Raw genomic sequence first — 11,227 nt, 5'->3', positions numbered from 1 at the left:
AATGTAACGTTTATTATGTAATTGATATTATTGTTACCTTATAGAAAACGTGTAGGTGGTCAAGCTTTGATTATTTAAATATGTTAAAATGTGAAGTAATGTAGAATAAGCTGTAGCCAATCAGATGAACGGCTTCAGGTAAGGGAACTGTGCTAGTCAGTCGAGCGAATATGTTCGGCGAGCAGACGGCAGTTATGGTCGAGACACCAAAAGGGACAGTTCGGATGGAGACGAAAAGAAGGGCAGTTCGGCTGGAGACACCAAAGGTTACAGTTCGGATTGAGATGCGAAAGCGGACATTCGATCTTTAGCCAGCCAGGAACTGAAACGACTTAGAAAATGACGCGTTGAGTGGTATCGTGGGACTTAGCCTCTTAGCGATGAGCAGCCGCGCGCCTGGTATGAACTCTAACTTTTCGCATAGTTAACGAGGTGGAGTATCGCACTTGTATTTCGCGATGAGATTGTGAATGATCGAACTGTGTCAAATGGATCTGCTCTCGAGTACAACAGCAACTCTAAATACGACCACTTTCGCTATTAGTTTGCTTTCTAAACATTCATTATTCTAATCGAATCGCAGCTGTGTAGTCTACATCATTTATGGGTCGTTAATTTAGTTCCCGATGTTATTATTACAGATATTACATGTTATGTTAACTTGGTATTTCGCAATCTTGCCATGAGCCGGGCAATTGAACCAAGGGTCACAAGTGTCTAATTTTGGGTGTGTAATGTGACACGTGCGGTTCAACCTCTAAACGAGTTTGAGTCAAGACATTTCGACAAAGAGAAACCGCACGTGACCCCGAACATTTTTGGGGTGTTAGCTCGCATCTGCCACAACCTGGAGAACTGAAAAGCAAAATTATCATCTTCTGTTATGGTCGCACGAGACGCAATTGCTGCAGTAAATGCAACATATCAGGCTTCATATGCAGGCGTCCTTTCAGACCACCCCACACCTTTGAGAAATTTAAGTTCCTGGCCTGCCGCAGGCCGGGGTGGCCGAGCGGTTCTAGGCGCTACGGTCTGGAACCATGCGACCGCTACGGTCGCAGGTTCGAATCCTGCCTCTGGCATTGGTGTGTGTGTGATGTCCTTAGGTTAGTTAGGTTTAAGTAGTTCTAAGTTCTTGGGGACTAGTGACCTCAGAAGTTAAGTCCCATAGTACTCAGAGCCATTTGAATCATTTTTTTTGGCCTGCCCGTTTTGTTGACTTCTGAGTGCTCCGAGTGAACGCATCTCGGATACGCTCGACATTTTCATCAGGCCGACCAGGGTTCTTTCCTTTGCGTATGTAACCGACATTCAAGAATTTTGCATGCCAATCATAAATTGCTTGTGCGCAGGCGGCTTCTTGGTGAATCGACGGCGGAATGAACAGCAAGATAAACTTTGCGCAGATTCCAACACAAAATGATTTTTCTTTTGGTGTAATCGCCATGTTACTACAAACAAACAAAAGCGCATCTGAGACAAAACTTAGAACCTTCTCTCTCCAGTCACATGAGCATTGTGTTTCTATCTTTTATAGTTTCTTTATACACTACTGGCCAGTAAAATTATAACACCACGAAGATGACGTGCAACAGACGCGAAATTCAATCGACAGGAAGAAGATGCTCTGAAATGCAAATGATTAGCTTTTCAGAGCATTCGCACAAGGTACGCGCCGGTGGCGACAACTACAACGTGTGACATGAGAAAAGTTTCCAACCGATTTCTCATACTCAAACAGCAGTTGACCGGCGTTGCCTGGTGAAACGTTGTTGTGATGCCTCGTGCAAGGAGGAGAAATGCGTACCATCACGTTACCGACTTTGATAAAGGTCGGATTATAGCCTATCGCGATTTCGGTTTATCGTATCGCGACATTTCTGCTCGCATTAGCCGAGATCCAATGACCGTTAGAAGAATATGGAATCGGTTGTTTCAGGCGGGTAATACGGAACGCCGTGCTGTATCCCAACGGCCTCGTATCACTAGCAGTAAAGATGACAGGCATCTTATCCGCATGGCTGTAACGGATCGTGTAGCCACGTCTCGATCCCTGAGTCAACAGGTGGGGACGTTTACAAGACAACCATCTGCACGAACAGTTCGACGACTTTTGCAGCAGCATGGACTATCAGCTCGGAGACCATGGCTCCGGTTACCCTTGACGCTGCATCACAGACAGGAGCGCCTGCGATAGTGTACTCAACGACGATCATGGGTGTACGAATGGCAAAACGTCATTTTTTCGGATTAATGCAGGTTTTGTTTACAGCATCATGATGGTCGCATCCGTGTTTGGCGACATCGTGGTGAACGCACATTGGAAGCGTGTATTCGTCATCGCCATACTGGTGTATCACTCGGTGTGATGGTGTGGGGTGCCATTGGTTACACGTCTCGGTCACCTCTTGTTCGCATTGACGGCACTTTGAACAGTGTTCGTTACATTTCAGATCTGTTACGACCTGTGGCTCTACCCTTCATTCTATCGCTGCGAAGCCCTACATTCCAGCAGGATAATGTACGACCGCATGTTGCAGGTCCTTTACGGGCCTTTCTGGATACAGAAAATGTTCGACTGCTGCCCTGGCCTGCACATTCCCCAGATCTCTCACCAATTGAAAACGTCTGGTCAATGTTGGCCGAGCAACTGGCTCGTCACAATACGATCAATTGATGAACTGTGGTATCGTGTTGAAGGTGCATGGGCAGCTGTACCTGTACATGCCACCCAAGCTCTGTTTGACTCAATACCCAGGCGTATGAAGGCCGTTATTACGGCCAGAGGTGGTTGTTCCGAGTACTGATTTCTCAGGATCTATGCACCCTAATTACTTGAAAATGTAATCACATGTCAGCTCTAGTATAATATATTTGTCCAATGGATACCCGTTTTTATCATCTGCATTTCTTCTTGATGTAGGAATTTTAATGGCCAGTAGTGTAATAAACAACTGAATCGGTATTTCTGGCAGAGATGGCAAATGACTTGGAAACCTGCCTCTGTATAGCCACCCCATTAGCACGCCGCTTCCGTCATCGGTGAAGAACGCCGACTTCAGATGGAATCTGCCTAGTAAATTGACGACAAGGGCCAGGGTAGTGGCCATCTTGAATGTGGTTTGCAGGCGGTTTCCCCAAATCGGGCTAGATGAATACCGAGCTAGTAACTACGACTCGCTTCGCCTACATGACTGGCAAACATTCAGGAACGTTCAACAGATACTCACATTGGATGACATTCGACAGACAGACGAGATACATGGATTCCGTCTGCAGGGGCAAAGGGATAGCGTTAGAAATATTACCTAGCCACCATCCACCAGTAACATTGCCTACAGATCAACCAGAACTTAATAGCTGTTATGCCCACCTTTAGCACGATGACAGCGGCGACACGTCGTAGCATGGTAGCAATGAGGCCTTGATACGTCGCTGGAGGGAGTTGGAACCACACAAATCACCTAATTGCCGTGAATTACGGTAAGGGGAGCAAAGAGCTCTGACGCCAAGTTCAGTAACATCCGAGGTGTGTTCGATAGGGTTCCTATCTGGCGAGCTCTGGGGCAAGCCACTGTGTCCTTCGAACCACTCCATCACACTCCTGGCCTTATGATACGGCACAATATCTTGTTGAAAATTGCCACTGCCATCGGAGAACATGGTTGTCATTGAAGGCTGTACATTGCAACCGCGATACAACTTGGCCATCATGGTGACCTGCACGAGCTTCGCTGGACCCATGGATGTCCATATGAATCCTCCTCAGAACATAATGGAGCCGCCGCCAGTTTGCCTCCATCCCGCAGTACAGGTGTCAAGGAGATGTTATACTGGAAGACGACGAATTCCTGCCCTCCCATCGGCATGATGAAGAACATATCAGGATTCCTCATACCATTCAACGCTCTACCAATGCGCCAACGTCCAGTGTCAGTGGTCACATTCCCATTTCACTGGTAGTTGCCCATGTCATGGTGTAACATTGGCACAAGCAGGGGTCATCGGCTGCGGAGGAGTTTTCGGTGCACTGTGTGTTCAGACACACTTGTACTGTGCTCAGCATTAAAGTCTGATGTTCGTTCCGCCACAATTCGCCACCTGTCGTTTTTTACCACATCTGTAATGAAAGATGGCTGCTCAACACCACGACATTTGCACGTGGTTTCACCTTGGTTTCGCCACATGTTGAAGACACTCCTCATAGCACTCCTCGAACACCCGACAAGTCGCACAGTATACGAAGTGCTTATACTAAACGTTCCGGTCTTCAAAATCGGCCCTCGGTCAAACTCAGATAGATTGCAACCAGCTTGTGTCTGACTAGCATTCACTCCACGCCATGTGAGGCTACTATCGCCTGGACGGGTTTATATCGATAGTATGTTTTGGTCATAGTGTTCTGGCTGATAAGTGTATAATTAAGTATAATTAACATGCCGACACCCTTCAAGATACGGGATATTGCCAGAAGAATAACACATGAAAGCACTTGGAACATCAGTTGAATTGAATGAATATAACCGTGAATACAGTTTGCAAGTAGAATATCAACAAAAGCAAAACAAGGTTAATAAAATACGGTCTAAATAAATTGGAAGATGCTGTGGAAATGAGATTACGAAGTTAAATAGTAACACTAGAATATTTATTTTGTTATCTGGGCGTCAAATAATTGGCTGTGACCGAAAGGAAGGGTCTATACATGGCAGACTTGCAACAGAAAGCACTGCTACCGGTTTCATATAGTGCAATTTTAAATCCACATCCATAGCCGAGTCGCGTCTATGAGGGCAGGGTTAAATATCCATCCTGATCGGAGACTTTACCCTCACGGGGACTGGATGTCGTGTCACCCTTATCATTATGGAGATGCAAGCCGCCGAAGTGGCATCAATAAAAAGACTTGTGCTAGGGGGTCGAACAACCACAGATGGGGTTTCCAAGCCAACTATGCCACACGATCATTTCACGTTACTGCCGTTAGAGGGTGTCCTATGTTGATATATCACTGTAATAACCGAAGTGTATCAGGTTTCACTAAATTTAGGTGTAGTAGCCGTTAATATCAGCAAAGGGTAAGATCGTTGCTAAACCGATGCCCTGAAATTGTTTGCAATAACTTTGTAGCCTTCTGTTGAAGCCGAGCGTTTCCTGGAAAGAGAAGCGAAGCCGTAGCCATCACAAACTTTGCTCATATTCTGTGGCGTTAGAAACAAAACAAGCTCCCCCTCCCGTTCAAAACACAGTTAATTACCGCTGTCGTCAGACTACTTCGCGATAAGGAACCAACAGAGCCGTCCTACCGCACGCAGGCTAAGCATGAAGTTGCAAACCGTGTGATTTCCCAAGGGTTTAAAACAGTCTGTATTTGTAGGAGACTGTTATTCTTCCTCTCCTTTTTTCTTTTTACAATCGTATTGACCAACTAGGATCACGTTAACAACTTCAGTTCCTCTTCTTCCTTTGTTGTTATATCCTATTTTTGCAGTATTCCCTCATTTTCTCTCCATGAAGTCTCTTCCTTTCTCTGTCCATGTTGTTCCCGATTTTTTATTTCTTCTGCTTTGAGAGCCTTCCATACTTAGTATTTTATTTTTAAAACAGTTTCTTTCTGCTATTTCTGGTTCTTTGATGTTGTTTCTTTCTAGATCTTTCCTTACTTCTGTAATCCATGCTATTGTCGATTTCTTCTTCCAGAAATATAGTAGTATTTGTTTTGTTAGTCTACTTCCATCCATTCGGTAGAGGTGTCCCAAAAAGGTTAATCTTCGTTTGGCCATTACTTCAGATATTTTCTCTGTATTTCTGTTGCTCCTCATTACTTCTTATTTTCCGAACATCTCCAGTTTCTATTATACCCATTATTTTTCCAATAATCCTTTTTTCCAGTACCTCTAGTCTGTCCATCTTATAGTTCATCGTTAGGCATTCAGATCCGTATAAACATTCCGGTCGTACCACTGTGGTGTAGTGTTTTAGTTTTGTTTTTCTGAATATAAATTTCTTGTTGTAAATATATTTGGTAAAACCATGTGCTTTTTTCCATTTTGTTAATTCTTACATCTATTGGAGATTTTTCTAGTCCATTCTGTTGTACAGTCCCTCCAAGATATTTAAATTTATTTACCCGCCCTATCTTACCTATTTGTGTTTCTATGAATTTTGGCGCAATTTTTATATTTGTCATGAATTTTGTTTTTGCTGCTGAAATTTTGAGGGCAGTTGTGTTTGCTATTTTTTTCCCAGAAGATTTATCGGAATAACTGTTTCCGTCAGCTTGTCTCAAAGTATTGCCAAATCATCCACAAAAGCCAAGCAGTTTGCCTTGATTCCATTTGTTTTCCTTCTCAGAGTTATTGGTTCCAATTTGTGATTTTTAGCTCCAAATTCCAGATCCATACCATTTTTTCTAGAACGCAATTAAACAGTAAAAGTGATAAACCATAACCTTTTCTAACACCAGTTTTTATTCCAAATGGCTGAGATACTTCTCCCATATATTTGACTTTAGATATTGCACCTGTTTGTGTTTCACGAATTATATTTGCTAATTTTGATTTAACACCAAATTCTCTAATGACCTTATCTATCGTTTCTCTGTCTATACAATCAAATGATTTCTTGACATCAATAAATGACGCTGTAATTGGTTTGCTGGTTAACATTATATCGCCAATTATTGACTTTAAGTTAAAAATTTGTTCTGCACAGGGTCTTCCCTGCACAGGTTCTTCCCTTCCGAAAACCACCCTGATATTGTCCCAGTTGTTTGTCTAAAGTATCTACCACTCTGTTCAGGAAAATTTTTGATAATATTTTTGTATGCCGCTGGCAGAAGTGACACTCCTCTTTAATTATTGACATTTTGTTTGTCTCCCTTTTTATGCAGAAGGTGGATTAATGCTGTTTTCCATTCGACTGGAATCCTCTCAGTTTCTCAAAGTTCTCAAGAAGCAGTTGTAGGCCCTTTATGATTTTTAGTTCTGACCACTTCAATAATTCTGCTGTAATGGAGTCTTCATCACTAGCTTTATTGTTATTCTTCCTTTATTTTTCAGTGTGCTGTTGATTACATTTTCAGCTTATACTTTTACTTTGGAAAGAAAATCCTCCTGTATAACTCAAGCCTTGTTAGGCACAATTTTCCACTAAATAATAAACTGATTTATTAATGGTCTGCTTTCGGGCAGAATCATACATAATTGCTGTAAGTGCCCATAGTATGATGCCGGATACGTTGGCAAACGGGCAGAATTTCCAACATCAGGTGCAACCAGCACAGCTGCAGTCAATAATTCAAAGTCAGCTCTGTCGTCTCACCAAGTGCTCAAAAACCATAGTTCACGGGACATTAGGGAAGATCTTGAAATTCTGCATGCACAAACTATGGACTCGACACTTAATATCTTGGAAGAAATTGGGATTATAAAGTCGTAAAATTAATTACACTAACAAGGCACTTATAGGTACAATCTAGTGACAATTGGGCCTTTGCTCATTAAGCGTGCTATATGAACTCTTGTGTTGCATTACCAGGAATTATGCCAGTTTACTTTAGTTGGAAACAGTTGGTTGGTATGAAATGTATTTACGTGCAACTCGACAATTTGTAATTAGTGCCTTGCTGATATATGAGAGAAGTTAGCTTTCACTGTAGCGGATGCTAATTAGTGGTTTCTTGGACCTGCTATTGGTGGCTGCATTCATTACAATGCTAATCATCAGAAGACATGAGCTGTCGACTCGCTTATATTACAGGTACACGGTCGCTACCACCGGCACTTCTACTTTGAGTTGTGCTTTGTTCAGGTCTGATGGTTGTGAACGTATGCAACACTGGTAGCCGCAAACTTCACTCAAGGTGTTACTCGGTGTTGGAACACAGACCTACAGGCGTACACTGTATATTTGTATATAACCCCGTCGTTGGCCGTTTAACGTTTCGAATTACCACCTGTAACCATTTTGATACATGCGTATGGCGCGCCCTTCAGCCCAGACTGATGTAAGTTTCTTTAATGGGGTTTGGTATGTCGGGCCGGTAATATTTTAATTGATGACCTTTCTCCTTTTATGTAGGTCCTTCTTCGTGAGAGGCTTTCTGGTAGGCCAAGGATCGAAGACGATATACCGTTTCATGTCACGTAACAGGAATGCACTATTTCAACAGATTTTAACCTCAGTTATGCATCACTTATGGACTCAAATTTGAATGCCCGAAATGGGGTTTCTTCTTAGGAATTCTACCGGTTCTGTTTACCTTTTCTGATGTTAACGATATGGATAGGTATTATTATGATTTCTAATTTTCAGTATACACCTAAAGATGGGGCACAGATCCTGAAATGGGTTGCACTTTCCATTTTAGAAAGGAATATAAATAATTCTACAACTGACGCTGATTTATTCATTGATAATTTTAGTGTTACTGATTGCGGCCATTAACGGTCATCTTGAGATCAACAGGGCGTTACGTCAAAATTAGAGGATATATGGTATGATCATGTATCACCAATGGCGTATGTTCTGTCGGACATGTATTGCATTTACCCTCCTTGGAACTATGTCTTACAGCACGGACACAACTGTTGGTACAGCGGCAGTAAAGAAACTGTATTACGAGAAATAAGGACTTAAGCAGCCTACAGACCATGAAATAAATGTATGGTGAAGGTTTAAAATTGATGCTGAGTCAGGCCTCGAACACGGATACTCAGTTTCTCCTGAACGGTTGCCTTACTCGCATTTTTTACTGAGATTCGAGTCTGGGATCTCCTGCTTAATTTCTTAGTCATTTGTTTATTTTTTTCTTGACGACAAAAGATTAATCGTTATGGGGGAGGGGGAGGCAGGAGGACGAAGTGGGCAAAGGTCGCAACCCCCTCATCCGCTACGACGAATGCGACGGGAAAGGAATTAGTTCATGGTAACGACAAAAATGTGTTTTTTTATTTTTATTGTATTTTAAGTTTTTCGTTATTTTACTTTATTTATTTGATGTATTATTTAAAAATATATCGCTAAGAGTGGGTCAGCATACCAGGCCGTCACTAGGAGCGGGGGAGGGGGAATGGGAAAGACCGGTAGATTGGCCTGCTATGCCAAGGCCAGACTAACACAGTAACTAAAATTTGAATTCAGGAAAAAAATTTAAGGTAATATTCACCTGGCAGTGCAGTTCCCCCTGCACGCATTCAGGTCGTCATCTTGGACATGTGGGTACGCTGAATCTTTCCAGAATGATCGTACACGTGTCGCGAATGTAGGTCTACTGCTAACCAACTATGGTGGAGATGAAATTACAATTAAATCAATACCATTATCTGCTGATAGGCGTTGATACATATTAACGGGGACAGTTGAAAATGTGCGACCTGACCGGGATTCGAACCTGGGATCACCTGCTTACATGGCAGACGCTCCATCCATCTGAGCCACCTAGGGCATAGAGGATAGTGCCATTGCTGGGACTTACTGCCAGCACGCTCCCCGTGAGACCCACATTCTCAACTTAGTCCACACACTACATTCCTAGTGCCCCTGCCATTATACCCATTACTCGCAGCAGACAGTCCACCGAGTAAGAGTTCAGCCAATTCCTGTGCATCCACACTGAAGAAGGCCTGAACTCCCTCAGAACACGGTGGATCGTCTGCTGCGAGTAATGGGTATCGTGGCAGGGGCACTAAGAATGTAGAGTGTGGACTAAGTTGAGAATGTGGGTCTCATCGGAAGCGTGCTGGCAGTAAGTCCCTGCAGTCGCACTATCCTCTATGCCCTCGGTGTCTGAAATCGATAGAGCGTCTGCAGTGCAAGCAGGAGATCCCAGGTTCGAGTCCCGTTCGAGGCACACATTTTCAGCTGTCCCCGTTGATATACTCGTATATCAACGCCTGTCAGCAGCTAATGGTATTGATTTAATTGTAATATCATTCTAGAGAGCTGAAAGGTCACCAATGGCATCTGTTCTTTTGGACATGTTCGAAGGAACAGATGCCATCTTCATATGGTGGAGATTGTTGATCACACTGTGCAAATAGATGGCAACAGTATGGCGATATCTGAGGGAATGTTCGAACGTAGAGCTTCCAGTATATGGCACCAAAAATCCAGTGTAAATTGCGGGTGATCACGGAAAAGGTAGGCGATCTCCTGACCTCGCAACCACGTGATAGCGTGGTGTTTAACTGGGGGAAAAGAGAAATGTGTTGGAGAATGGAGAAGTAGGAGACTGGGGTGGACCTTTGCTGACAGGGTGAGGAGTTAACAGACCAATATACTTTGTATTAGGAACCAGACGTTGCGTTCCATAGTGTATGTAAAGTGGTTCTTGTTGGTATCCGCGCATAAGCAATATGTGCAAAGTGGCGATGCAACCAGACAGATACGGTGTAGTTGTTTGTTGCTGGAAATTTTGCCATTGACAATGTGGTACCAAAACGCATAGGCCTGGCAGCGGAACGGGATGTTGCGCAATGTAACAACTGTTAAACGGGGTAGAAGGCCTTTGATGTGAGGACAAAATAGTGGACATAAGACATCATCCCTGTCTGATCGAGCTCCGGACAGGGATCAGTCTAGCCAATCGTCCGTTCGCGTGGACTAAGGGCGTGGAATTGCAAAGTAAGCAGCAAATGGCGTCTATGAACGGTAGGGAGCCACGCCATACGTTCCACCAACGAGAGAGGACAATTGTGGCAGACCCGTTCGAAGGCACTGCTGAAATCTATTGTCACGAGTGTCGCACGCAGAAGGCTGTGCTAGGCCAGCGCAATAAGGTTCCCATATTCACCTGTTGCCGTGTGGAGGTTGGCCGGCCACCTCGCCATGTTCCTTTTATATATCTGCAGGTAATAGTGAACGTAAGTGCAGCCCGAAAAGACGTGCATAGATTTTACAATGTGATTTTGTCCATTATACACGGTTTTTTCTAAATCCTGTGGCTGTGGAAACACTGGTTTTCTTACAAATAACTATTCTGCTAACAGTCACGATTTTCTTTCATTCATATTTTACATGACGCATATTGGGAAATGAGACCCATTTTCAAGTGTGTATATCTTTGTACTACACCATTTTTATGTAATTTTTCGAGGTGTGAGATCCTGCTTTGTTTTATTGATTTTACTTCAATATATAAGAAACTCGCAATTTTTTGTCTGTTATCGATTTTCGTATGTAAATTTGGTCCATCTGTGCAGAGTCTCACACACGATAAACATCA

General features: G+C 43.3%; 1 non-coding gene across 1 annotated transcript; it reads left to right on the top strand.

The window, feature by feature from the left end:
* The first annotated feature begins 998 nt into the window (after positions 1-998).
* Trnap-ugg lies at positions 999-1,082 on the top strand. The gene has a single exon. It is a non-coding gene; the product is annotated as a tRNA-Pro (tRNA).
* The last annotated feature ends 10,145 nt before the right edge of the window (positions 1,083-11,227 follow it).

This window comes from Schistocerca piceifrons, chromosome 3, assembly GCF_021461385.2.
Source record: "Schistocerca piceifrons isolate TAMUIC-IGC-003096 chromosome 3, iqSchPice1.1, whole genome shotgun sequence".
Taxonomy (NCBI): Eukaryota; Metazoa; Arthropoda; class Insecta; order Orthoptera; family Acrididae; genus Schistocerca; species Schistocerca piceifrons.
Note: the sequence above shows the minus strand (reverse complement) of the source record. Positions and strands in the feature narration are given on the sequence as shown.